The sequence below is a fragment of the Mesoplodon densirostris genome, chromosome 5, assembly GCF_025265405.1.
Source record: "Mesoplodon densirostris isolate mMesDen1 chromosome 5, mMesDen1 primary haplotype, whole genome shotgun sequence".
In the NCBI taxonomy this organism is placed as follows: Eukaryota; Metazoa; Chordata; class Mammalia; order Artiodactyla; family Ziphiidae; genus Mesoplodon; species Mesoplodon densirostris.
In genome coordinates, this window is record NC_082665.1 from 142,449,117 (window position 1) to 142,477,033 (window position 27,917).

A 27,917-nucleotide genomic window follows, 5' to 3' on the forward strand; every position below is an offset into this window, starting at 1 on the left:
GGTTACATTTTGGTTAGTTTTTTGCAGTTCTTACCTCATCTTATTTAGGCTGCTGTCATGTACTCTTTAATTAAATATATAATTTCAAAAGACATACTCAGAAGAAAGCAGTAAAAATGTATGTTGGAAGCAGAAGGCATGGTTCCAAGTAAAGGCCTCAAACCCTGATGAGTTTAATTAATGAAAATGAATTTTATCATTTCTGTCTCAGGCTGTGTAGTTCAATCTACTCCAGTTCCCTAGATGGAAGTGTTCTTAGTGTAGTCCTCACACATATACAAAAGAATGTTTTGTTCATACCTTCTAGTATGCTCCTAATCTTATTAAAGTGTAACAATGAGGCATGTTTATTTGCTTGATATATAAAGACAGAAACATAATTTCCTTATGGCAACTACTTTAAAATCAGTTAACACTAATTCACTCTAGTTTTAGTTATTCTTTATATTTAAAAAACACAAAATTATAAAAATGCAAAGAATATGGCATCAAGCAAATTCTCATCTACTTAGAATAATAGTCTTAGACCTTAAAACTAAGTCAGCTTACTGACTTATTAAATAAATATTCATTTACACTGGGACTTCCCTGGTGGTCCAGTGATAAAGAATCCACCTTCCAATGCAGGGGACACAGGTTTGATCCCTGGTTGGGGAACTAAGAACCCACTGTGCCACAGGGCAACTAAGCCCACGTGCCACAAATACAGAGCCCGCGTGCCACAAATACAGAGCCCACGTCCCTTGGAGCCCGCCCGCCACAACTAGAGAAGAATAGAAAAACATGTGCTACAACTAGAGAAGAGGAAACCCACATGGCACAACTAGAGAGAAGCCCGTGCACCACAACGAAGAGCCTGAATGCCTCAACGAACATCCCGTGTGCTGCAACGAAGAACGGACGCAAACAAAAATAAAGAAAATAAATATTAAAAAAAAAAATTCCTTCACACCAACGATTTTCTAAACAAAGGTTAAAAAAATCTGTTTCAGGGGCCTCCCTGGTGGCGCAGTGGTTGAGAGTCCGCCTGCCGATGCAGGGGATACGGGTTCGTGCCCCGGTCTGGGAGGATCCCATATGCCGCGGAGCGGCTGGGCCCGTGAGCCATGGCCGCTGGGCCTGCGCATCCGGAGCCTGTGCTCCGCAACGGGAGAGGCCACAACAGTGAGAGGCCCACATACCGCAAAAAGAAAAAGGAAAAAAAAAAAATCTGTTTCATTGGAGGAAAAAATGGTTAAGAATAACACAGACAGGGCTTCCCTGGTGGCGCAGTGGCTGGGAGTCCACCTGCCGATGCAGGGGACACAGGTTCGTGCCCCGGTCCGGGAGGATCCCACATGCCGCGGAGCAGCTGGGCCCGTGAGCCATGGCCGCTGAGCCTGCACGTCCAGAGCCTGTGCTCCACAACGGGAGAGGCCATGGCAGTGAGAGGCCCGCGTACTGCAAAAAAAAAAAAAAAAAGAATAACAGACAGAACTATCCCTTTATGTAACATTTTGGCTTTGTAAATTTGTCTAAAGCAAAGCAATAACAGGAGAGCACAAGAAAACAATCTGCCAAAGGGCTTTTGAGCAAAAGTTAAGAATATAAAATTTCAAAATAATTGTCTGAAATCTGAATCATTCCTTTAGGCACAAGTTTGAGTTTAAAAAATCCATGGGAAAATGGTGCTTTAAACACATTCTAAAGCTTACAAATCAAAGCATAAATTATGACATTTTCCAGAGCTGCTGTTGAAGAACAATTTTCAGAGGATATTCACTGAACATATTTGGGCTATAAATATGAAGAAACAGTGAACTTACAGTCTAGTAGTGGAGGAATAATAAATATTCAAAAATAAGAGCACAAGTCAGAGAATGACAGTTAACATAACAGAGTCCAGAATAGATTTCTACAGAACGTGAAGGAGGAAGAGATTATGCTCTCTCTAGGGAACCCATAGTCTTCCCAGAAATGACTGCATTTGTGCTGGACTTTGAGGAATGGGTTAAGTTAAAACATTTAGAAAGGTAGGAAGTTTTATGAGCAAAGTCACAGACACCAGAATTGAGGGACCATGCTTAGAAAAGAGCAAGAAGAATTTCTCTTTGGATAAAATGCAGGCTCTATGCAGGGGGTGTTTGGCAAGTAGACTGAAATAGTATTCCATAATCACATCTGAAGATCCTCAGACCCCACACTGACTTGTTTACATCAATTCCGTAGGCACTAAAAGTCTTTAAATATGGAATTAGCAAGCTCCAAACTCTAAAAGACAGTAGAAACCAAAAACTAATTATCTTGCCACCACAATGCTCCTTCCAATCTTACAGTGAAAATCTGGATAGAACCAGAGAAGTACACAAGTAAGCATATTAAGGTTGTGCCACACATGTATTGTTTAAAATTATTTTTACTGGAAACATACTTTAATGCATTTACCAGGACATTCTAGCCAAGAGGAGGAAGTGTATGTTTTTGAAGTATATAACAATATTTGTTTAGGTTTCTGAATATTTGCAATTTCTGAATTTGAGTTATAACTTCAGAGAGAACAGATGTTTTACTTCAGAAAAAAAATATGAGGAAAGTAATTGGAGATGTAATCTTTAAATTATTGAATAATCTATGGCAAAAGATATGCCTAACAAAGCCTATATCCACTAATATCAAATAGTCCATTTTTGAAAATCCAAGTTTTAAAAAATAATTTTATTGGGACTTCCCTGGTGGCACAGTGGTTAGGAATCTGCCTGCCAATGCAGGGGACACCAGGGTTCGAGCCCTGGTCCGGGAAGATCCCACATGCCGCGGAGCAAGTAAGCCCGTGCGCCACAACAACTGAGCCTGTGCTCTAGAGCCCGTGAGCCACAACTACTGAGCCCACATGCCACAACTACTGAAGCCTGCGCGCCTAGAGCCCATGCTCTGCAATAAGAGAAGCCACTTCAATGAGAAGCCCGTGCACAGCAATGAAGAGTAGCCCCTGCTCGCCACAACTAGAGAAAGCCTCTGTGCAGCAGCAAAGACCCAACGCAGCCAAAAATAAATACATAAATAAATTTTTAAAAATAAAAAAATAATTTTATTAATTCTGCCTCCCCGAAGTATTAAAATTAAATACAGAATGGAGACTTGAGAATGGATTTGAGAATTCTCTGAGCAGGCAAAACCATTTAGGCCACATAAGCAAAACTAAATCAATCTCATTTCATAAACATAAGCAAAACCTAACTTAGGTTATTTCCTATAAATGCCTCTGACAATCATGAAAGAGACTTAAGTCATCTTACTAAAAATAGTATGAGGCAATCATTTTTAACCAAGCCTCTGCTGCCTGAAACCCTCCATTGTAATAACCAATCACTGGAAAGGGTAAACAACTTTCTCATTTTTACTTTGTAAGCCATCCTATAACTTCATGCCCCTGAGTTTTATATTAGTTTTTGAATTTGCAAGTTCCCTATTCTCAAACCATCCTTATATGCACAATAAACTCTTACTAAATATTATTTACTGTTTTCGTGGTTTTAGTGTTGCCATTTCAGGATTTTTGACAAGAGCAAACTTTCAGTTACAACACAAAGAACTGAGGAAGGTATTAAAAGCAGAATATCAACATAGAGCTTGTGTCTTCCAAATTAAAATTACTAGGTCAAATAGCTGATGTCAGTTAAATAAAATATAACTATGCTTCTATTGTCAAATTCACAGGAGAAAAATCAAGTAGGCATTTTATTAAAGTTTTCAATTGTGAGCAAAATATTGAAAGATAAACGTACATAGTTCAAACTGTATATATATATGTATATATATATAAATATTGAGAAATATATATATATAAATAAAGAGAGGGAGAATTTTGAATTTTTAAGTAAGGGCTAAATACTTTTTTGGCTTTTAACAAAGGCAAAAGTACACAAACTTGCATATAAAATAATATTCATTGAATGATTATATACCCTTGAATAATATGAGAACTACTAGTGAATAATTAATATTTCTGCCAAGACATAATCACATGATTCCGCAGTAAATTACTTGTGAATGTTGTGTATTTCTGGTCCTGAATTAAAACATCTCACAATATCCAAGTTCTTAAGTTCTTGACCTCTTCCTCAGAGAAGACTTTATTGACTGCCTCTCTGTGGTAGGTCCTCTCAGCAATGCTCTATTGCAAAACTCTGCCTTTGATGATTGTAGTCTCAGTGTAATCCTTCTATTTATGTTTTGCCCACATCTCTCAGTAGGCTGCAGGCTCCCAACGGCAAGGACCTTACCATTCTATGTTCTATTATATCTCTGGTGCCCAGAACTCACTGACATTTAATAAATGTTTGTTGAAATAAAATGTAATTTTTTTCCAGAAATCTAATAATTTAATAGAGGAAATATTTTAATCAATCACTTGGATGTCTATATATTGCCAACACCTGAAATCTACAGTTATTTATTATTGATAAAAGTACTCCTTGTGTTTAAAGAATAAGGAATTTTTATATAGAATCAGGAAAACTCAAGGAAAAAATGATTTATTTTTAACTTATTTGCTGGAAAACAAAATTGAAAATATAAAACAAACTTTACTTTTGTTTATTCTACACACTTTTATTGGATTCATACTATGTACAAGGTACTATATTAGCTCTTATGGGAGATGGAAAGATAAATGAGACATAGTTCCTCCTTGAAAGAATGAATTATACAGGACAGATATGAAATAGAAATATTGTAATTCAAGACAGAAAATGACAATTGGCTTTAGAGATTTACAGCAGTGGTCCTCAAACTTTTTTTTACTTCAACCCACAGTAGTAAATGTATTTTCCACTGTCATGTATATAAAATGGAAACAAATGTGTCACAGAACAATATTTTATGTTTATTCTATGTATAAGAATACATATTCTATGTATCTATTTTGTATTCTATTTTATCTTTATTTTATTATTTTCTATACTATTGTTCTATACTATTTCTATACTATTCTTACTGTTAATATATTGTTATTCTATTCTATTCTATTCTTTTTGTTTAATAATGGGTGTTCACTTATTATGCTACTCACATAACACAGTGATAACCAGCACACAGTTTGAAAATACTGAACTACTTGGAGAATCAACTTCTTCAGTGAGATAGTATTATGTTAATGTCGAACAAAAAACTGTCTAATATTCATACATGTAAACTTGAGGAAAAAGAATCATTCCAGACAGAAGGAAGAGCATACATAAAAGTATTGAGAAAATATGTGAGGCATGAATAAGTAAGAGCAAGTAGTTCAATTTGGCTGGTGTAATAAGAAAAGTTCTAAGATGGCCCTTAAGATTCCTGCATCCTGATATACATACTTTGTGTAATATGCTGTTCTTGAGTGCAGCAGAACCTGTGACTATTAGGGCATATTATTGCCATGATTATACTACTTTCTCTAGCAAACAGGATTTTTATAGATGTAACTAAAGTCTCTAATCAAAAAAAGACTCTCCTGGGTGGGTCTGACCTAATCAGATGATGCCTCAAAGGGAGATTCAAACTCAAAGATTCATTTTCCTGACAAATGTGAATATTCAGGCTTCCTGAACTTATGCTTCAAGGGAATGAATTCTGTAAATACCACATGAGCTTGGAGGAGGACACTGAGTCAGCTCAGCCAACATTTCAGGATTGTAAGACCCTGAGCAGAGAACCCAGCAGAGCCCACCAGACTTCTGCCTTACCGAAGGGTGAGATCATAAATGGGTGTGGTTTTAAGCCACTAAGTTTGTGATAATTTCTTACCCAACCATAGAAAACAGCTGGAGTGTGGGTGCACAAAGAAAACTAGTGAAAGAAATTCTTGGAAAGATAACTGAAATTCAGATCATAAGGTGCCATGAGAGCTGGTTAAAAACTTTCTTCTTTAGGAAATGTAAAGTTATAGAAGATTTTGGAGGAGGAAATTGCTTGGAAAGGAAAGTAAACACTGGAAGAGACGTCCCCACAATCATGCTATTCTCTAATTTATTATTTTAAATGTATTTTGATTTTACAGTCCAATGGACAGAAACATAACTATGGGTATTGGTTTTAGGAATAGAAATACATAATGGAATAGGTATGGGTGTTGCTGGTAAAACATTATGTGGAAAAATATGTTAACATCATCATTTCTAGATTACTACTAATCTTTTAGATATCGATTATTCAAAAATTAGAATATCAATCAATACATCAAATTCCTGCCATTTTGAACAAAGGCAAAAATATATACCTTTTTTCACTAATATTTTGCTTCTTTCCTTGACATAAGAGCATGGCATTGATAATTACTCTTTGTAACGTAGTATTTGTCTTTCCATCATAAGAATGTGATATTTTACTTTTTACTAAATGACTGAATTAGAGAATCTTAAGGTATAGAAGTCCTCAGACTTTAAGAAAGCTTTGTGGGGACGTGAATGGCCAGAACAGTAATTGCCATCCATGAACAGTTTGACCCATTTACACCCAAGTACCACATACATTTTATCATTTTCTCTGTGTCCTATGATGTGAAATGCTTGGGAAACCCTGCCTTAGGGACTATTTTGCCTTTAGAAATACAATTATGGTTTCCACATCCCTCAGTGAGCAGCTTAGAGCCAGTGACATTTTCAGAGCTCTGTCAATCAGGAAACTATAGTATACCAACTATGACTCATACTTTTGACTGTATGTTTTAAGTCGAAATATTTCCTAAAATGCACAGTGAATGACTTTAAGAACAAGTGCTTCTCAAGGGATACTAGCATTTTGCATATCATTCTTTCAAGGTTTGCAGACTTGTTGATAATCTTGCCTAGTATTAAAATTTTACTAATTTAAAATAGACACCTTACCTCTGAAATGGATAAAAAGGAAACAATTCCTAAGTCGTTATTCCACAACATGAAATGGTATAAAATCATTATTAAATGCACATATTTGTTTGAAATGCAGTCAAATTCTGTCCTTCACAAGCATAGTGAACTGCAGTGTGACATTAAATGATTAAAATGCAATACATACATTATCTGTCTCATACACACATCTACCTAGATTTTCTTAAATTAGCAATGGCATCATATAATAAAAAATAAACATATCTTAGATTTTTTTAAAATATCTCTGAGCTCTAAAAGAGACTAGTTTTTATATCAGCCTCTCTTCAATAAAGCAATACTACCTGATATAGCCAAAGAAAGAAAGCAAAAATCAACCAAATTATATTTCCCACCTATTTTATGGGGTAAACACTTTGATATCTTTAAAAAAGATTTTATTAGTGACTTTAGTACCACTTTCAAATTAACTTGTAAGCTTGCTAATTTACAACTGCGAAATCAAATCTCCCTTCCCCTTCTAAGTACCATGGTGGCGCTTTTTCCTTGCTAACCACAAGGCAGTTTTTGCAATGGGCCAAAGACTGTACCTCTCTGTAAAAGAAATCACGTAATTTTTATGTGTTAAGAAATTGAGTTTTGGGGCTGCAAAGCACACTGGATGGTGATCATGGGACTCCTTCCTTTTTGCAACACAATACTTCAGAAATGGCTTAATATATTTGAATCTGATATATCTGATGTGTGGTCTTAATAGCCATACCAATTCCCATTGCTTATCATCATGCTTAAAGAATGATCAATTTTAAATGAATGAATTAATTAATGTGATATAAGATTAAAATCATAGGAGGCATCAATAAAAACTTAAGGGAGGGCTTCCCTGGTGGCACAGTGGTTGAGAGTCCGCCTGCCGATGCAGGGGACACGGGTTTGTGCCCCGGTCCGGGAGGATCCCACATGCCGTGGAGCGGCTAGGCCCATGGGCCATGGTTGCTGAGCCTGCGTGTCCGGAGCCTGTACCCCGCAACGGGAGAGGCCACACAGAGAGATGCCCACGTACCGCAAAAAAAAAAAAAAAAAAAAACTTAAGGGAGTGAAGCTGGAAGTAATATGTATAATTTTATGAATTCAATATTATTATAAAAGCCGTGGTGCTCTCCTTCTATATGTTGAAAATATCAGCTACACAATATCTCTAATGTTGCTACTCACATCATGTTTTACCTGCTTTATTAACAGCAACCTCAGTCAGCCCACAAAATGTCTGATATAAATTTTACCTTTGGGAGCAAAAATCTACTTAAGAACCCTTAATCCATGCCACAGCAGTGAGCACTTTTTTGGTGGGGAATTGTATAGAAGTCTTCTTAGATAATAGGCAGAAATTTTGTAGCCATCTCTGATAGTTCCTGACTATATTCTATGTACTCAATCTGTTGCTAAATGTTGTTGATTCTTTTTTTAAATTTTAAAAAAATTCTGTATTTTCACTTTATTCCCACTGTTTACACTCTAAGTTGACCTGTTGTCTCCTAAATGACTGGATGACTACAATAGTCCTTTACCTAAATTTACTAATGGGCCTCTTTTCTCAGAGTAAGAAAACTAATCTCTTAAAATATTGCTTATACCAATGGTAAGGAAGAACGTACCAAAAACACTGCCATTGATAACAAATCTCAGAATCACATACCAGGTTTTTAGACTCTCTATGTTGTGCATACCTTGCTTATTAAGTTCTTTTTTACTAGCAGTCCTCCAAATGAACTCCAATACTGTTAGACTGAATTCTTTATAGCTATGATTATCAACCATGATGTATATCAACATAAGGGTATATTGAAAAATTAGTAACAAATTGAAAATTAAAGGATCAAGGTTTGATTGATAACACAAAGGCTCAGGTTATCAAATTAAATTCAAATGAACGGAGATATTTCTCAGTGTTAAACTTTACTAAAATTTCAAATAACACTGATAATAAGATACAGGTCAAAGCACAGAGAAGGTTTAAATTATCGACTAGCTCCCCAGATAGTTTTTCACCACATTAGGACTGACTCTGGTCCATATTTAACATATGAAGTGCAAAATGATGCATATGAGACATGGCTTGCAGAAAAGGAGATACTTCAGTCAGGAAACAACTCTATTTTACACTCTAATTATTATTGAGAAGATATGACATTCCTATTAGGTCATGAATCCATAAAGTCTACATTGATTTACCATAAGCAATTTTCAGAGCCCAGAAACTCCTCTTAGATGTATTCCATAGATAAAGACTCTTCATTATCTTTCTGATATCAAATATCTTCACAGATTTGGCATGACCATTTCTTTTCTTTACTCCCAGGGACATTAATCCTCTGGAAAGTAGACTGAGTTGCTACTAATCTTTTGTTTTCAGTTTGCAAATAGCTCCTGAGGAGGAAATATGAGGATATTTCATATACATGATCTCTTGGGTGGGAGAGAAAGAGGCAAGGTTACAGGAAGATTACCTGGGAATAGTGAATAACCCTGGATTCAACCATAATGTCTATGTGCATATCTATTCATATAATCTACTGAGTGTTTGTGGTCAACAGGAAAACCAACAAACTGACAACTGATGATCCTTTAAAAGTGGTTGCCAACTTTCATGCTTTCAGAAGCCACACATTTAATGGAAATATATAAAATTGCCTGATCTAAGACAATACACAGGTACTAGTGGAGTACAAGACATTGAAGGGTTCAAGCTGCACCTATAAGCCATTGATTTTAAATATTTAAATTCTCTGCTGGCCACCCAAAAGAGTTCTATGTAATATTTTATTAGCAAAAAAACAAATTGCCATTCCGACAAAAGAACACTTTTTTCTTGACCATAAATATTAAGTAAAAAATAAATTTACTCAGACACTAATTTAAAAATCATTTATTCAGGTATATAAAAATGAGTAAGACATGATCCCTCATGAGAATATAAAGAAATCCTCACACTTTTAGGAAAAGACTAATTGTTCTATGACCATGATAACAAGTAGTCACCAGAACTGATTTAAAAACTGCTTAATCTATAAATGACATTTTTATTCTGTTTGTCCTTTAGATTTTCTGTCAGTTGAGCAATGGTCAACAATGGTTTGACCTCTGACTGTTTCACTGAGTACATGTTTCTGAATTTATTCTATTATCCTAGGACATATAACCAAATAAGTCTTTGCAAAAAGTAATTGTGTTAGTTCCCTGTGGCTGCTATAACAAATTACCACAAATGTAGTGATTTAGAAAACAAATTTATTATCTCACAATTCTGGAGTCCAGAAGTTCAATATTAAGGTAGTCAGTATGGACAAATTGGTAACTGGTCTAACTCCTGACCCCTACAAAATCTTCATAAAAGTGCCCCTGTCAATTTGTGAAAGAAAGTTCTTTTCCTTTAGACCATATTTTGTGGGAAAGGTTGATGAACTGTTGATTGTAGGATCCTTTTCCAGCCCCTGCCTAGTAAACTGAGGATCATTCATAACCACACATTTTTAGCAATTATGATGGTCTCTTTCTTGTTTATCATGAACTTGTCACTATCCAAAATATCTAGAAGAAATTCTGGTTCCTTTTATAAGCTCATACTATAATCAAAACTTTGAAATTAGCTTGGTGAAAGGTAAAAATTTTGTCTTAAAATAAGAGTGGCCATTATGGGAAATTTTTGACATGTGAAAAATCAACTAACTAATACATCGAAGAAGGAGCTCTAGGAAAATTAGAAGATAAAATGCAAAACAGTCAGCTCCTTAATCAAATCCAAAGAAAAATCTAATTCCAAAATAGTCTCTCTCAACCATTCTCCTTTTAATCTTCTAAAACCTAATCTCCTTTCACTGCTTTCTCTCTCAACTTTATCAGCCCAACACACCTATATTCCTTCTTTTGCTTATGCTTCTTCATCTGACCTCCAAATATGCTTATCCTTTCTTCAGGTATCTTCAAGAAAATAACAATCATTTATAAAATTCGTATATCTTAAGACAAATCTTTGGATGCTGGCTTTAAACGCTGTTCTAGACCTGAGTGGAGTGCTTTAACTATGGATTTCCTTAAATTTCAGAAACTGAAGAAATCAGAATTGTATTAGATGCATAGTGTCCTGGATTATGAGATGTTAGCAAATTAGATCACTTAATTAATAGTCTTTCATGAGAGACAGAGAGAAATAAAAAGAAATGCTTAAAATTATCAGGGTACAAAAAGATTATAAATATCTAATCTAATTATATATTTTAATTTTTTTTAATTGAGAAGGAAATATACTATTCAAGTCCACTATAAAAGCTTTTCATTTATGGGCATATTCTGCAAAGACTGAAAATTGTAAAGAAAATTAAGATAAGAAATTGACTATAGAATTGCCAGATCTGGGGATATATGTATATGTATAGCTGATTCACTTTGTTATAAAGCAGAAACTAACATACCATTGTAAAGCAATTATACTCCAATAAAGATGTTAAAAAAAAGAAAAGGGGCTTCCCTGGTGGTGCAGTGGTTAAGAGTCCGCCTGCCGATGCAGGGGATACGGGTTCGTGCCCCGGTCTGGGAGGATCCCACATGCCGTGGAGCGGCTGGGCCCGTGAGCCATGGCCGCTGAGCCTGCGCGTCCAGAGCCTGTGCTCCACAACGGGAGAGGCCACAACAGTGAGAGGCCCGTGTACCGCAAAAAAAAAAAAAAAAAGAACCCAAAACACCAATAGGTAGCTGAATATTTTTGAAGAAGTCTTAGAAAATAAACAAGCTAGAAATTAAAACAAACTTATGGTGCACTAGATAAAACAACTGGTTTCAGAAATAAAAACAAGATCAAAAAGTCTTCTGTTCTTTCAGAGTTCAGAGCCTATGGGTAAGGACCTCAGTAGATGCTGCAAACAAAGGCCCATTAGAAGAAGCAGTGCCCAATGATGCATAAGAAACAAAATGGCAACTGTACAGAATTTGCCCAATTATGCTCTGAGGGCAATGTTAGCACTGAAAATTTCTCTATTTTTCTCTAAATTTCCAAGAGAACTTTACTTATATCTATAAATATAGGTAGACGATAATTCAGCTTTCTTGTTGACAGAGTGCCACTTCCATAGGCCATCAGACCTTCAGAGTTAATCTTAAAGGGATTTTCATAGGAAAAAGGGAGGTTAATTAACCAGCTTTAAGAGTGAAAGCAAAAAAGAAATTTCATTTAAATAAAAAATGTCTGATTGGGCCAAAATATGAAAGAATAAGGTAAAAGACAATCTTGAAGTGGATAGTAAATTGTAGAAAGCTTGACAGGGAAATGAACTATTTGCCTTGATTTGCCAGAACCCCTCAAGTAGATGGAATTGCCAACATTTCTAAATCCTTTCCCAAGTCCAACCTGTAACTCATTTGGTGACTCATCAAAAAGATACTTCTTACATCTTGTGTTATAACCCTTAAAATGTAATAGGTAGAATCTACTTCAAAAATCAACCTTTCCAGTAATATATTATAGAAAGATTATTTAGTTTTTTGAAAAAGTTTCCTTAAATATGATCAGATTACTGCTGATCTTAACATTAATATACATGTACTATGTATGATTCAAAAAGAAAAAGGAAAAATCTGAAGAATCATCTATGGTTCTAGAATGCCTAAGGGAAAAAGACTCCATGATACAAATAAAATATGTGGAACAATACACACAGGAGTACAGATTAATTCTTCCAAGATTATCATAATCTTTTCATATGCATGAAATGTTAGGCTATGCTCTGGGATTATTAACAGCATGGCACACATCAATGACCTGTGTTGCCTATCATAGCCTATCTCTTGATATAGTAGTCAAGTCTTACTCTCCTTGCCTCAGAGCAATTTCAGCCTTGGGAAAATTAACTACAGATTCTTCAGCACTTATACTAGATAACATTAAATCTGATGGTACCTTATGCAGAATAATTCCTATTGCTAATGGAAAACATTCAATATGTTTTAACTAATTGACAAACTGATTATGAAATATTTTTGCTTTCTTTTCTTTCTATAGTAAAACACTCTCAATTCGTCATCTCTATCATTCTTAACCAAAGAAGGAGTAATTCATAATTATCTTTCTGAGGTTTAAGAAATATTCATGTACAGATTCTGATATTCTGGATACTCTATTAACTAATTCTGAAGTATTATTTTATGTTTTTATGTCTTCCTTTAAAAATTAAAAGTGAGAATGATAGTCTGGTGATGCAATAGCTAATCTATAATATCCAATCTTCACCAGAAGTCAATCAACTCCAAAAGCCATAATTATGGCATTTTAAGAGAATGTCAAATTACTAAAAATAAAAGTGTAAGTATGTATATAGTATATTATGGAATGATTATTACTTGATGCTTTCATGCTACCAAATAAATTGTTGCAATAAGTTTAGAGGATCACAGTATGTAGAGAAAATACTTTAACAGATAATCATGCTAAACTGGTATATATATATGACTAAAGTTATGTTTATGTAAAAGAAAGAGAAACCCATTTAGAAATTTAGGGATCTCATTATGTACACACAATATGCGGCCTCAATTCGATAAAAATTTGAATATAATTGAGTTGTTAGGTTCATGAGAATAAGATCTGGCACAGCCAGAATGGCTGCCTAGCAGCACCAGATATAACTTCAAGTTAACATTTGCTAAAATTTCTCCATGAGACAATCTGTCACAATCAGTACAAATTGATCATCATATGAAATAGTAATTAGCAACATTTTTTTAGAATAATATAAGATGTAGTCATAGTATGCTGCAACTTTAATTATATAAAAACTGTAATGGTGGTGCATAGAATAGAACCATACCCTGAAGAATACTTTGAACATCTGTAAGTAGCTTATACAATTGCTTCTCTCTATTAGTTATAAAAATGTTCTATTAATAGAATTCATATTTTTGAATGGACTTGAAACATTATATTGTCAAAACCACAGCACTTATAGTGGGAAAAACCCCACAACTATAAATATCATATTTCTTATTTAAGGTATTCCACATTATCTGTCCAACAGTAAAGGAACACATTTTACTGAGATAATTATTATGAATTATGCAAGGCTGGTCTTTTGTTCAAGAACTTGACTCTTTTTATTATCTTTAGACTCTGGAAAAATGGAAAGAACTTTATAGGAAATTGAAATTTGTAATATTTGATGCCTTTAACTGTGATTCTAGATAGAACCTCCAGAAAATGAAGATCAACAGAAGCTGTCTAATGACTCAAGATCCTCAAAACAAGTTGATGCCTTCCCTAAGTAGGTAGTTTCTACCTAAGACCAAAGGGACACCTGAAATTATTGATTTTCACACTCAACTTTGTTAATTTGGTCATATATTTATTCTTTATGTGTGTGTACATGTGAATGTATGTGTATAATTTCCCTTTAAGATTTATTAAGGTCAATTACCACTCTAAATCTATATTTCAACACTCCCAAGTTATTCCTAAGACAAACACTTTAAATAATTATTGAATATGTTCTGTAAGATGAACAGATTATTTGAAGAAGATGACTTTTTATCATCCTCTATTTACTAAGTCTTCTTTAAAATAGTCCAAAGAGATAAAACCCTTCCTGGAAAAAAATAATAATTGTCAGTTGAAAGACTCTTGAGGATAGTGCTTTCATCCATAGAAGTTGGAAAACATAAGACGGTCATAAAAAATGTGTGTCTTATTTTGTTTAACATAGCTAATAATTCAGTTCATGCTTTCTGGAACCCAAATCAAATTTCAATTTCTCAGATGAAAAACAAAATAGCTTTGCCTTTTTCTTTTGGTCAAACATAGGAAATCTACACAACTGGTAATATTTCATGCGTTATCTGGCTTAACACTACAGGTAAAATTAAACAATCCATATCTAAGTTAAAACAAAAGCCAACTTGCTATTTCAGATAGATAGACTTAAGACATTACTAGGACTTATCTTCTTGAACATTTGTGGGTAATATTTATATAGAGACATCCAGTGCCACCTTTTATTACTTTTAGTTTTCTGGTCTCACAGTTGCTCAATGTATATATACAGAATATTAAATAAATTTATATATCCGCTACTCAAAGAGATAGTCAAAAAATAATTAAATGACAAAAACAGAACAAAATTAAGCTAATTGATACTGGAGTATAAAATCAGTCCTTCACCAAAAAACAAAGCCAAAGATCCTCATGCTCAAAGAAAATTAACAACAATGGTTAAAATCTAGTTAATCCTTGATAGTCTCTCCTGCAGCCTTGGCTGAAAAAAATGAAAAAGGAAAGGGTGAGATTAAAAACAAGTCCCCATATCCATGGGGAAACTAACTGTTCTTTAGCCATGATAATTAAGTAGCCACTAGAACTGGTTAGACATGTTTAATCAATAAATTATAGTTCTATAGTTATAGAACAACCAAAATCCAGTGTGTATTTCTATTTAACCAGTGACTTTTTTTTTCTCAGTGAACAAGCCTCTGGACACCAATCAATCAGGTAACAGCACCTCATTTTACTTATTTATTTATTTATAGACAATCAGACATGGATTCATTCCCATGAATGGACTCCTTGGACCAACCTATCACTAACTGTCTCACCTGAGTAACCAGACTTCTACAGCTGACATTAACTCATTCATACCTCTGAAAATCTGCCAATAACTATCTGAACATAAAAACAGCCTCAAAAGCCATCTGAGTTTCTTTATTAAGCATTTTGGCGTTAATTTTTTCTTTGTTTTCTTTTTAAGCAGGAGGATGACAATCATGTTTACCATCATAGTCACTTTTGAATTTAAATGGTAATTGTAAAAGAGAAAGTGGAGTTGGGAGAGATAAAAGAGAAGGAGTTAAGAGTCTGTGTGAAAGTTTATGGGAGTTTGAAGTAAAGCAGTAGGAATGCAGATAGAGAGGATGAGGTGCACTTTAGAAAGAAGACAATAAATTGAGTTCAAGGATAACATGAAAAGATTTTTTTAATCCAGATTTTATCAATGCAGTGCCATGTAGAAAAAACACATAATTAATACTGTTTTATATCCCCTGTCAAGATTAGATGCTGAGCCCAAACCAATTTAGAGGTAGTAATGATCAATCACTCTGTAAAAATATTCACTAGTCATTAATTTTAAAAAATATTTTTCCAATAGTGGTACTTACACCAAATTGTGGACTTAGCTTAAAATAGGTGTCAAACCTTTCTACCAAATGAGAATGCAAAAGGATGAAGAAAATAAAATACTTAAAAAATAATGACTCCACTGGTTCTATATTCTCAGAATAAAAATAATAAAATAATTCCACTTTAGTGGTGTGCTTTGTGTATCATTTTCATTTACCTTAAGGTCAAATGGTAGACTCTGAACTGGGGGAAGTCTGAATAACAATTTCTGAAGACTGTGGAATTTGTATTGCTTTTTCTATTGTTTCTTTCACCTTCTATTTTTGCTGTGTTATAAGTTTACTGCCTGATTAATAGGGTACATTAGCACCAACACAGCATCTGGTTATCAGTGAAAACTTGCATTCACAATTTCCTTGATGAAGATACAAGTGGATGAAATAACTCACCCTGAATAGCCAAGATGCCATCAGCCTTGTCAAATTTAGAATTCAATATATTTTTTTAAAAATGTAATCCCTACTGGGCTTCCCTGATGGCGCAGTGGTTTAGAGTCCGCCTGCCGATCCAGGGGACACAGGTTCGTGCCCCGGTCTGGGAGGATCCCACATGCCGCAGAGCGGTTGGGCCCGTGAGCCATGGCCGCTGAGCCTGCGCGTCTGGAGCCTGTGCTTCGCAGCAGGCGAGGCCACAACAGTGAGAGGCCCAAGTACCACAAAAAAAAAAAAAAAATGTAATCCCTACCTAGATGACAAAATTTGAGTTCCTACTGAGGAGTCCAAAATAATTTAAAATGCTTGATGTTCTACATGAGAAACAGAAATATTGTATAGCAATATTTAATTATTATAGTTATAATACTTTGTTTATAGAAAATAGTGACATTAAATAATTTAGAAGACAATACCACCTGGAAAGAGCTGATAAAAAAGAAGTATTGGATGTATGGTACCTATTTGAAGGTTTTCTTTATCAAGTAAAACCAATTTTCTATATTCTCAATGATGGCATAGCTGTCATGTAATAATAAAACAAACCTGTCTGGGAAAGTCATTGTGTTAAGCTCAACATTGCGCAAACATGAATCAGACGTGAGTCTCAATTTAAGGAACTGAAAGTCTAGTCAGAGACACAGTGACATGTAAAATTTAGTGTACTACAAAAGGATAAGTGCTATAATAAAGCTATAACAAATGGTGTCAACAGAAAGAAAGGAGTTATTTATTCCTTCGGGTTTATGCATTCTTACCTTTGCTTGGTTTGTTACTACAGTGTCTGAATCAATATTTCTCAATGCTGACTGTACAGTATAATTACTTGGGGATAATTTTTTTTAAAAAGGTAAATATTCCACAGCTAGAATTATGAAGATAGTCTCTTCAAAAAATGGTGTTGGAAAACTGAACAGCCACATGCAAAATAATGAAACGACCACTATCTTACACCATACACAAAAATTAACTCAAAATGGATTAAATACGTGAACATAAGACCTGAAACCATAAAACTCCTAGAAGAAAACACAGGCAGGAAGCTCCTTGACATCAGTCTTGGCAATGATTTTTTTGGATTTGACATCAAAAGCACACACAAGTAAAGCAAAAGTAAACAAGCATGACTACATCAAAGCTTCTTAACAGCAAAGGAAGTCATCAACAAAATGAAAAGGCAAGCTAAAGATTGAGAAAATATTTGCAAATCACACATCTAATAAGGAATTAATATGCAAAATATATAAAGAACTTATACTACTCAATAGCTAAAAAACAAACAATTCAATTAAAAAATGGTCAGAGTATCCTGAGACATTTTTCCAAATATACAGATGGTCAACAGGTACATGAAAAGGTGCTCGAGATTGCTAATCTTCAGGGAAATACATATCAAAACCACAATGAGACATCACCTCACACCTGTCAGAATGGCTGTTATAAAAAGACAAGAGATAACAAGTGTTGGCAAAAATGTACAGAAAAGGGAACCCTTGTGTACTGTTGTTAGGAATGTAAATTGCTGCAGCTACTATGGAAAATAGTATGGAGGGTCCTCAAAATATTAAAAATATAACTACCATATGACCTAGCAACTCCATTTCTGGATATTTATCCAAAGAAAACAAAAACACTAACTGGAAAAGATATATGCAACCCCATGTTCATTGCAGCATTATTCATAATAGCCAAAATATGGAATCAACCTAAGTGTCCATCAATGATTAAATGGATAAAGAAAAGAAGTATATCACATATTCATCTGGGTATAGGGGCTCAAAAGGTACAGACTTCCAGTTATAAAATAAATAAGTCCCAGGGATGTAATACACAGCATGGTGACTATAGTTATTAATACTGTATTGTATACTTGAATGTTGCTAAGAGACCAGATCTGAAAAGATCTCATCACAAGGAAAAAAATTTTAAGTGTTGTTGATGAATGTTAACTAATTTTATTGTAGTGATCATTTCACAATATATACAAGTATCAAATCATTATGTACATTTGTACACCTTGATGGAAGACATTTTCACATACTGAGGTATGCGGAAGTCATTCTGGCTTATACATGATTTAAGTTGAACTTTATGCTAACTAGAACAGCCTGTATTGTGCCCTGTCACACATGCAGTATATACATGCTTTAATCATTACAGAAAAGAATGCATTTAAAAAATTAAGATGGATTGACTGTGGTTCAAGCATCCAGGATGGAGCAGAGTGGCCATTTTGAACTTGGTTTCAGACATGTTTTTGCATTACTGATAACTTGAATTTTCTGAACTGTATCAGACTCAAGGATACCACCAGCCATTCTCAAAACAATATCTGCTAGGAGCTACCAGTTACAACCTTATTGTCTCAAGGTCTCCCCTTGTAATTATGCAACCATTTCAAAGCCCAAACAATCCTTACTTAACAAGCACCCTTACTTCTTTTCAGTTCCAATCCTAATTCTTGACAACAGCTTATGTAATTTTGTGCTTTTTGCCTTCATAAGCCCATTTTGTAGTCCAGTGGACTACAAGTACTTCCTGAATCTGTGTCTCCTGGGCTATAGTCCTCAGTTTGGCTCAAATAAAACTCTTTTCTATTCTTATTATAGATTGGTTATTGATTATTTTTGTTGACAACCTGAAGCTAATATAATGTTATATATCAATAATACCACAATTTTTTTTAAAAAAGCATACACACACAAAGAAAACTCAACTACTATTAGAATGACCATAAATTTAAAGTTGCCAATCAATGAGGCTTTAACAACTGAACAGTGATACAACAGTTCTCATGCCCACCTAATGCCTTGTACTGACTGGTTCCAGGATGCTAAGCCTCAACAGACTGGCATGGAAGGGCAATGGCAGGAGACTCACCAGGTTTTCCAGTTATTTCCTGAGAGTCTCTAATTCATGCTCTCCCAGCCGGCTCTTCTGTAGGGGTCCAAAGGTGCTCGCTGTCCACTTCACGGAGCCGACCTCATGGAGTTGGTACTTCAGCTCCATGAAGAGTAGGGTCTCCATTTTCCCAGGACTGGATAGAGCAGACACCTGGAACAAAGAGCAGAAAACCGTCTGCTCATGTGTGTGTGCACAGATACCCAAACACTTACCTATGTTCATACGTGATCAGGGAGGTTTAGAAACAGAAATGTCTGGAAAACTGCATTTGGCTTTTTCTCCCCAGAGGACAAGCCACCCCAAATTTGTTGGGCATGCACTCATTTCCAGGGAAAAAGATATCAGTAGTTTTATTTTTCTTAATGTCAGTGCTTAGATAGAGGAGGAAATAGCAAGTATTAAACCTTAAGAATAAAATAATACAGAGGACTGAAAATTTACCTAGCATACACACACACACACAAAAAAAGAAAAGGTGAATGGGCCATAACTAGAATAATGAGTCAGTGGTAGGGAATGAACATAGGTACTGTGAAAAAGTTCCAAGTGATTTTGCTATGCAGCAAACATTAAAACCTTCTTTTCATCCATTTCCTCTCTAACTTAAACCTGGTTCTCATCTGATCATGTTTCCCCTGGAAACACTCTCAAGGGGTGACCATTCATTTTTAACAAACCAGTTCCACTAGGCCTGCAGTGGGATAGTGTCCTACTCTGTTGCTTCCTTCTCTCTAAAAAAAAGCTTCCAACTTTGAAGCTAGTACAACCTATTCTTGTTACAGTCATGGACAGATCTCTTTGGTCACCTGTTCATTCCTTGAAGATCTTCATATTTGCCTCAGTCTCTATCTCTCCAAAACAATTCCTGCCATATTACTTATAATTCCAATATCTTCAGAGAACTTTATAATAACCTAGATCCCTTCCTCCTAATTATCTTCTTCATCCCGCTATTTCAGTTATTCATTTTACATAGAGTTTGTCACTCTCAATAACTATAAACTCTCCATAATCTTTTTTATTTATAAATTTTTTAATATAAATTTAAAAGGTTACACTCCATTCACACTTATTACAAAATATTGGCTGTATCTACTGTGTGGTACAATACATGTTGTAGCCTAACTTATACCCAAAAGTTTGTACCTCCCACTCCCCCACCCCTATAGTGCCCCTCCCCACCCACTAGTAACCACTAGTTTGTTCTCTGTATCTATGAGTCTGTTTCTTCTTTGTTATATTCACTAGTTTGTTGTATTTTCTAGATTTCACATATAAGTGATATCATACAGTATTTGTCTATCTCTGTCTGACTTATTTCATTTACCATGATGCCCTCCAAGTCCAACCATGTTGCTGCAGATGGCAAAATTCCATTCTTTATGGCTCAGTAGTATTCCATTGTGTGTGTGTGTATACATATATATATGTGTGTGTATATATATATATATATATATATATATATATATATATATTTACACACATACATACCACATCTTCTTTATCCATTCATCTGTTGATGGACATTTAGGTTGCTTCCATATCTTGGCAATTGTAAATAATGCTATAAACATTGGGTGCATAAATATTTTCAAATTATTGTTCTTTTTTTTTCAGATATATACCCAGGAGTGGAATTACTAGATCATATGGTAGTTCTAATTTTAGTTTTTTTGAGAAAATGCTATACTGTTTTCCACAGTGGCTGCACAAGTGGCTTACACTCCTACCAACAGTTTACAAGAGTCCCCTTTTCTCCACATCCTTTCCAACATTTGTTATTTGTGTTCTTTCTGATGATAGACATTCTGACAGGTGTGAGGTGGTATCTCATTGTGGTTTTGATTTGCATTTCCCTGATGATTGGCAATGTTGAGCATCTTTTCATCAATATACAGAAATCTTTTGCAGTTCTATACACTAACAGCAAAGTATCAGAAAGAGAAATTGAGAAAATAATCCCATTTACCATCACATCAGAAAGAATATAATTCCTAGGAATACACCTACCTGAGGAGGCAAAAGATCTGTACTCTGAAAACTGTAAAGCACTGATGAAAGAAATTGAAGAGGACAGAAACAGATGGAAAGATATACCATGTTCCTGGACTGGAAGAATCAATATTATTAAAATGATCCTTCTACCTGAGGTAATCTACAGATTCAATGAAATCCCTATTAAATTACCAATGGCATTTTTCACAGAACTAGAACATATGATTTAAAAATTTGTATGATTTGTAAAGCAGAAATAGAGACACAGACATAGAGAACAAACATATAGATACCAAGGGGGAATGAAGGGTTGGGATGAATTGGGAGACTGGGATGACATATATACACCATTGATACTATGTATAAAATAGATAATTAATGAGAACCTACTGTATAGCACAGGGAACTCTACTCAATGTTCTGCGGTGACCTAAGTGGGAAGGAAATCCAAAAAGAGGTTATATATATATACATGTACCTGACTCACTTTGCTGTACAGTAGAAACTAACACAACACTGTAAAGCAACTATACTCCAATAAAAATTTTAAAAAGATAAAAAATAACTAGAAATCAAAAAAAAATTTTGTATGAAACACAAAAGACCCCAAATAGCCAAAATCACCTTGAGAAAGAAGAACAGAGCTGGAGGAATCATGCTTCCTGACTTCAGACTATACTACAAAGCTACAGTAACCAAAACAGTATGGTACCTGCACAAAAATAGACAGATCAATGGAAAAGGATAGAGAGCTCAGAAATAAACCCATGCACTTATGGTCAACTAATCTATGACAAAGAAGGCAAGAATATACAATGGAGAAAAGACAGTCTCTTCAATAAGTGGTGCTGGGAATACTGGACAGCTACATATAAAAGAATGAAAGTAGAATATTCTCTAACACAATACACAAAAATAAACTCAAGATGGATTAAAGGCCTAAACATAAGGCCAGATACTATAAAACTCCTAGAGGAAAACATAGGCAGAACACTCTTTGACATAAATTGCAGCAATATTTTTTGGATCTGTCTCCTAAAGCAAAGGAAATAAAAGCAAAAATAAACAAACGGGACCAATTAAATGTAAAAACTTTTGCACAGCAAAGGAAACCATAAACAAAACAGAAAGACAACCTACTAAATGGGAGAAAATATTTTCAAATTATATGACCGATATATAAGCAGCTCATATAACTCAACATCAAAGAAAAAACAAACAACCCAATTAAAAATAGAAGAAATGAATAGACATTTTTCCAAACAGGAATTGCACACGGCCAGAAGGAACATGAGAAGATGCTCTCCATAATCTTAATTTCAATTGTCATGCTCTTTGATCCACATCTACAACATAACCTCAAGACATCTTCCAATACCAAGATTTTAATTTTTTTTAATTCCACTAGAATTGTAAGTCCACTGATCTTATCATAAATTTACTGTTTTGTTTACTATTTTACTAAATTTTTTACAAATGCCTCTTTTCGTGGATTAAATTAAATCCTTGATCATTATCAATCTTTTGATGTGCCCTTAAGTCTCTTAACTTCCATTCATTTTATGGTACTATACTAACACAACAGCCATTCTGTTTAAAGACAACTCTTTGTATGTTCCTGGGCAGCTAATAACTGGAGAAAACCATTTAACCTTGTAAACTTGTCCCAGCATATAATGATTAATAACCAGAAGTGGAACTATCATAATGTCCAACAATCCTATGGCTTTTGAGAATACATTCAGTCCCCCATCTTTCAGATGACTATTATGCCTCCTCATTTCCCATCATACCTCCAACTCCTCTCCCCCACATTCTCAGTGTCAGCTATTGATCCTACTTTCTATTTCATTGAGAAAATACAAAACAATCAGTGCTTCTAAAAGTTCCCACCACATTTACCCTCTTGCCTACACAAATGACAATTAGTTTTGTTTCCTTTTCTGATAAAATTTCCATATTCCTACTTAAATGATCATGTATGTGCTAGATTCCATAATCTCTTGCCAGCTCAACTGCCTCAGAAGTTGCTTATTTTCTCTTCTGAATTATCATTTTTCCTTCTAATGTATAATTTCAAATGTACTCTAACATTTCCCATCTTAGTGAAAAATTTTCTCTTGATCCAACAGCTCCCCAAGCTACCACCATATTTATTTACTCCTATTCAGAACAAAACCTTCTGAATAACTTTTATATACTCACACTTCCAATTTCTCTCTCCCAATTTTTTTTCTGTTGAGTGTACCCCAGTAAAACTTCTGTGGTACTTACTCGATTGAAACAGAATCACTCATGAATCCCACTTGATCAGTTCTCCATCTTCATGTTACTTAATGTAACAGCCATATTGGGCATAATTTCTCATTCATTCATTTTTGAAATAAACTTCTTCATGTGGCTTTTAAAAACCACATTGAGATATTTTTATATTCTACTTCTCTGGCCACTGCTTTACAGACTCCATTTTTGGTTTCTCCTATTCTCCCTGCCCTCTTAATGCTGGAGTGAAACAGGTGGCAATTTTGCTCCTCTTCTCTTTTGTAGCTTCACTTACTCCCTAGATATCTCATGCAGTCTCAAGGAGTTAAATACTATCTCAACACTCAAGATTATATCTTCAGTGTCAATCTCTCCACTGGACTCCAGATCCATGTTTAAAATGTCTATTCAACATCAATACTTGGTGTCTAAAGGCATTTCTAATTGAGGTCCTGATCATCCTCGAATTCTGCTACTTTCAGTCAAAGTAAAAGTCAGTAAAAGCCAGCATCATTTTTTTCAATTGCTCCGACAAAAAACAAAAATCGTTATCATTCTCGATTCCTTTCCTTCTCATGCATTTCACTTCCAGGCTGTCAGCAATATTGTTAACTCTACAGATTTTTTTTCCAGAATCTAACCACTCCCTACCACTTCAACTGCTACCAATCCAGTTAAATCAACATTATCTCTAGACTGGAAAACACAGCCTCTAACCAATCCCCCACCTTCCATCCTCTCCCCATTGTAAACTATTTTCTATGCTGTGAGCAGAGTCATCCATTTTAAACTATAAATCTGATCATGCCACTCTTCTGCACAAAACATTAGAAAGGAAAATAATAATTTTAATTTCAAAAAAACCTTTCCCTATCTGTCTCAGAGTAAAAGGCAATTTTTTTTCCAATGGCCCAACATTAGTTAAGGTTATGCTAGCTGCCATAACAAACAGAGCCAAAGATGTATAAGGGCTTAAATGTAATAAATGTTTACTTTTGATTCTCATAAGTCTTAAAACAAGCATTTCTAATTGGAAGGTATTTCCCTTGCCCATGGCAGTTCAAGGCCATGAATTCAATTTCATGTCTCCACCCTCTTAAGCACGTGGCTTCCATGGTGACTATGCTTATCTGTCTCATGTCAGTGAATGAAGAAAGAGCATGGTGATCAAACCTGAGAGATTTTTATAGGCCAGGGCTAGAAATGGAACACATCACCTCACTTCCTGTTCTACTGGATGTAAGTCAATCACATGACTACATCTGATCCAAAGAAAACTGGGAAATGTTGTCTTTATGCCCCATCAGAAGAGGAATGCATTTTGGTAAAAAAAAAAACAACGTTTGTGACAAAGATCCCAAGGCCTTATGATCTGACTCACTCTCACCTCTTTGACCTGAATTCCTACCATTCTCCCCTTTAGACTCTCAACCCCACACATTGACATCCTTACATTCCTCAAACAATATGAATTTGATGCCATTGTGCTTAATGCTCCCTTTACCTTGAGTGCCCATCTCCAGACCCACCCTTAGGCCCCTGAACATTCCTCAGATGCCACCTAATCACCAACACCTTCTCTGATTCTGTTTAATGCAAATTAGAAATTGCAAACACCAATATTCTCTATTTCTTCTTATTATCTGTCATTTTTCTCTGTAGAGCTTACATCTGTTTGCTTATTTAATGCTTTGTCTGTGTCCTACTGCTTTATACACAAGGCGTTAAGAATATAGTAACCATTCACTAAATTCTTAACTAAAATCATGTATAAAAGAATGAATTAATAAATGTATCTATAAACTGATCCTGCCAATCTCAATATATTACTTTGGGCATCTCAATATTCTAATTACTGCAAAAAATAAGGATGCCTCTCCAAGTGGCCCCTGTCTCCACTGACCAAACTGACAGCTTCTGCTTCAGTTGTTCATACAACAGCTAGCAAGGTGGAAGAGTAGATGAACTTTTAATTTGGCTGAAATGGCCTAGGGTTGATGGTTTGTCAATGGAGTTGAGGTTAAGCAGATTAAATGTATAATATAACTGTGAAATCAGTTCATTTTAAATTAAAACTTACCCCAAATTCCTTTGTAAACCCCTTTAGTTGGTTTCAAAAGCCTGTTTACTGAAGCGAAGAATCCTAGGTAATCAAAGAGCACAGGTACAACTCCCAAATGTGTGCTGTAGGTGTCTGCTTGTGAAAGAGTACATGTTTTGTGGTAGGGAGGTGGATTTGTATTCTTCTGATGGTTTGTCTAATTGATTGAAATACAGGATTTTTTAAGTGACAAAAATTTACTGTAATACAAATCCACATTTTTTATATCACATGGCAAAATGATTAGACCATAATATATTGAAGGGGATAAGTATTTTTCAGCTTTGATTTCATATTAACAGGAGAAGTTAGAGATTAGTGAATAACATCAGAGTACCAGCAAATCATGGTTTCTAATATTTAATATAGTTCCTGGAAGAATTAGCTTCTAAAGCATTGCTTCTAAGAACGACAATACATTGGGTTTTTTTTTATTACCTTTCAACTGAATATGTTCATCTGATTACCTCGTTTCTCAAACTCTCAACTTTTTAGCTTGTCTGTTTTTATAGTGATATGTAATAATAACTGAATAAGCCTGCCTCGTTTTTTGGACTGACAGAATCCATGAGAAAAATATACAGGTACAAAACTTCATGATTTTCACTAAAAAAGTTAGCTGTCTGATCTTACCTAATATTATTCTGTGCATTATAAGATTTTAAGTATATTTTTCTTTAATTACTTATCTGTTATATTTTCATTTTTCATGAAAAATGCTCCTTAAACTGTTTCCTATGCATGTGGTTTGCTTGGGAAGATATATCTAAAATGTTGGAGGAAGGGTCTTTGGAAGGGTCTTTGTCAAGTCTACTTTTCATTCAGTCAACAAACCTTTCAAAGACCATTTTGTGACAAAGTAATGAGGAGTCACTGAAAAATTTTAGGAAGAAGGGTGACACTAATAAGCTGGTGTTTTAGAAAGTTTCTTCCTTCTTAATAAGGGTGACTGTAAGAATTGAAGCTGAGAGGAAATAAGACCAGTGTGGATAGAGGCACTGAAATAACACACATTTGAAAAATGATAGTTTCCTGGATGATTTTCATTGCAGTGAGAATTGAGAAAGTAGATGCAATCATAAGCTATATGTTGGTAGAAGAGAAATACTGGGTGATGAATTGAATAAGACTTGCCATGATAACCTGTCCAGCCCCTGGTCAGCCTTCATGTGGCAGACATAACATACTTCCAATATCAGAATTTTCAAAACATTTCCATGTTTTTGATCTCAGACACAGTTTGCCCACAGGTCCAGAAAGAGAAGTATTTTTCCTTACTTACTTTAAGAGTTACTTCATTTCCTCCTACACTTGACCTTCTTCCAAGATTTGACAATGGGTTCAAGTGAAACTCAACCCACTCACATAAAGAGCTATCAAGTCCATGGCCCTCGGGATAAATCTAATCAGATTAGTTGACCATATGCTTCCAAGATTCTGGATTATTAAGTCTCGAATGAGACCATATGTGGCTCAGCAACAAAGGGCTCCAGGTAGCACTGTGCCAAGTTCAGGGCAGTTGTTTTCCACTCTTTACATTGGCAAGAGATGAAGACACTCTAGCCTGCATGTAATCTGTACTGCCACATGATCTTCACTCTTAACCTCCTGTGACCAAGAGGTGACACAAGCACTCACATATCTGAAGACGAAAAATACTTTTTAAGTCAAAGCCATTCTAAATCTAGATGTGAGAGAGGGAAAGACATTTTCTATATTTATTGTGCATAATTGTGCTAAAGTCACACGAAATTCATATTCCTACACAATATGTTCCACATACACCACATCTCAATCTGAAGTTACTACATTTGTTATAACAGAGTCAAGTCTTGAGAGAAAATTTCCACCAAATAGTTACATTTTGCCTTATACATGTAAAAATAAAAGACACATTAAAGAACTTATATCATGCTAAGAACGATTTCCCCCAAATGTAAAAATTTCAAGACCAAGGAATGGAAACCACTTATTTCTTTCAAAATGGTAAAGTCCTAAGCTACACCAAGCACTCCACTGTATTAATTAACACATTCAGTTTCATTTCCAAATTTAAGAGACATTGATAGAATCCACACTACCTATCAGATATCTTCACTTGTAAATCAAAAATTGTTTGTGGTATTTGTATGTGTGTATTTTTCTTCCCTTTGAGAGGGCCTCTCAATGATTGTCATTTATGT